Source organism: Pteropus vampyrus, unplaced genomic scaffold, assembly GCF_000151845.1.
Source record: "Pteropus vampyrus isolate Shadow unplaced genomic scaffold, Pvam_2.0 Scaffold586, whole genome shotgun sequence".
NCBI lineage: Eukaryota > Metazoa > Chordata > Mammalia > Chiroptera > Pteropodidae > Pteropus > Pteropus vampyrus.
In genome coordinates this window covers 82,211-84,493 of record NW_011889367.1, presented here as the reverse complement: position 1 = coordinate 84,493, position 2,283 = coordinate 82,211, and the positions used below count along the sequence as shown (strand labels likewise).

Below are 2,283 nucleotides of genomic sequence, written 5' to 3'. Positions count from 1 at the left end.
GCTGCAATGTACCCTTCCTCCCTCTCTCTTTCTCTCCCTCTCTCTCTCTTTCTCTCTTTCTCATTTAAGGCGTCGCTTAACTACAAGAGAACCTGGGACATATGGGTTCTCTTACCAGAGAAGAAGGGAGGATGAATATTGGGGGACAGCCAACAATCCTGCCATTCGACGTTTGCCATTTCAGTGAACAGGCTTCTTTCTCACTGTTGCGATGTTAGTACACACACATGCACACGCACACGCACACGCACACACACATGTGCGCACGTGCACAGACAACTTCAAACGCATAGGACAGCAGGACCCCAGGCACCTTCCACGTCCACCGTCAGAGATTCACAGGTCGTTTTTAAAGATGGCTCATGATGCCACCGTGCAGACATGTGATGACCCCGGAGGTACCGTTTCCTGGGTCGTAACCCCGGCTGGATGAGCACCCGGGTGCCTGGATGGAATGGTTCCTTAGCGGGAGTTCCCAGAAGCCGAAACGCTGAGTCAAAGCGAGACACTTCTGACATCTGGACGTGACTGGAGAAGCTGCCCTTCTGAGAAGTGTCCTAGCTCACACCTCCCACACCATCTGGTGTCGGTCGCATGCGGGTGATCAGGGCCAAGGCGGCCTGTGTCCAGACCTGAGGTTCACCCTGACCCCTCCCAGGCCTGTTTCCATAACTGCTCGGACGCTAAGGCTCTCTCCTACATCCTGCACAGGGGGCTGTGCCGTCGGTCCTCCAGGGGACCCTGGACACAGACCATCGAGAGACCCTGCCCGCTCCATACAGCGGCAAGGAGCAGGAGCCTGGCACAGATGCCTGAGGCTACTTAGGGTCAGACGAAGCAAGAGTCGTGACCTGGTATCCCAGATGAGGGCTGAGGTGAGTGGCCCATGGGTGGCCCAGCCCCTCGATCAGGTGGACAAAGAGAGCAGAGCCACCAAGGCTCGAGACGTCACGTCTGAGAGTGCGCAGAAGACAATCTGGAGGTCAGCCTGATAGCTCCCAGCTCTAGAAAAATAAAAAACGGGCAGGACGTCCAGTCAAATCCGAATTTCAGATAAACAACAAATAATTTTTAGTACCTCTCAAATATCGCATGGACGGCCTAGAAGTAGAACAGAGTATGAGGTGAGAAATAGGAGCGGCGTAAGCCACGTGTCCTTCGCGGGGCAGGGCGTCCCCACCCCGGCCCCCGTGAGTGCATTTCTCCTTCTCGTGGGACCCCAAGTCCTTCCTGGAAGACGTGACTGGGGGTGCACGGTCCGTCCACCGTAGAGGTGTCGGGTCATCACCAGATACTCGCCAGCAAGATGACGGCAGGGGGACATGTCTGTGTGGCAGATTGGCACGGGGGCAAAGCCAGGTCTCCAGTGACACCTGCCGACTTGCGTCGCCTCTGAGCTAGAACTCACCTCCTCGCAGATGGGGTCCGGCAGGGCTGAAGAAACGAATCCCGTCTTGGAGTTAATGATGCGCTTCGGGGCACAGCGACTCGGGTCCAGGGCCGTGGCATGCCGGGGTGACGGGGTCTTGCATGAACCGAAGCTCAGCCGCGGACCGCCCCGTCCCACCGCGCCAGGCCTCTGCTTCCGGTCTCATCCGTCTGCGTTGCCCCTGAAATTGCACTTGGAGGACACAGTGGGAGCTCAGGGTCAGAGTCCTGGAGGCTATGTGGGTGGGTGGGCGTGCGGTTAATCTTCTCATTTGCTTTAAAATTTTTCTGCTTTTCTGCATTTCTCAGGTTTTCTCTAATGAAAGACGTCACCTTAATAAGAGGGAAAAATGCGTTTGTAAAACCCTCTGCTCTCCCCACCCTCTTCGGGCAGTGAAGCATCCTCTCTGGAAGCTAACACCCGGGCCCCACCCCCTGACCCAGGACCACCTTGGACCCCTCGGGGGGCACTCCCACCCCATGGCCTTTCACCTTGATCAGCAGCAAGAGTCAAGGCAGGGCAGGAGCCGGTAGATGTGGGGCTGGGGCCAGGCGTGGTCCTCAGTGAGGACAGAGGGGACGGGGAGCTAGGGAAGGGCCAGAGACCAGACCTCAAGCCTCGATGGGGACCAGGAGCAGGGCTGTGTCCAGTGTGCCCTTCCCTCAGCTCCCCCCGGCTAACGTCTCCCATAACCACGGCCCACTCGTCAAGTCAGAAATTCACACTGGGACGACACCGTCACCTAAATCTCAGACTTCCATCAGATTTTACGTTTTTCCACGAAAGTCCTTTTTCCGTTCTGGGATCCCACCCGAGACGCCACGTACCGGAAGCCACGTGTCTTCAGTCTCCAT

General features: G+C 57.1%; 1 long non-coding RNA gene across 1 annotated transcript in view; it reads right to left on the bottom strand.

Moving 5' to 3' along the window:
- Positions 1–302: 302 nt before the first annotated feature.
- Positions 303–2,283, bottom strand: part of LOC111733611 — a 5,534-nt gene continuing 3,553 nt past the window's right edge. Inside the window, exons 2-3 of the long non-coding RNA XR_002778050.1 lie at positions 1,409–1,761; positions 303–1,004 (exon numbers count right to left, since the gene is read on the bottom strand). This is a non-coding gene — a long non-coding RNA (uncharacterized LOC111733611). The remainder of the gene's footprint in view (positions 1,005–1,408; positions 1,762–2,283) is intronic.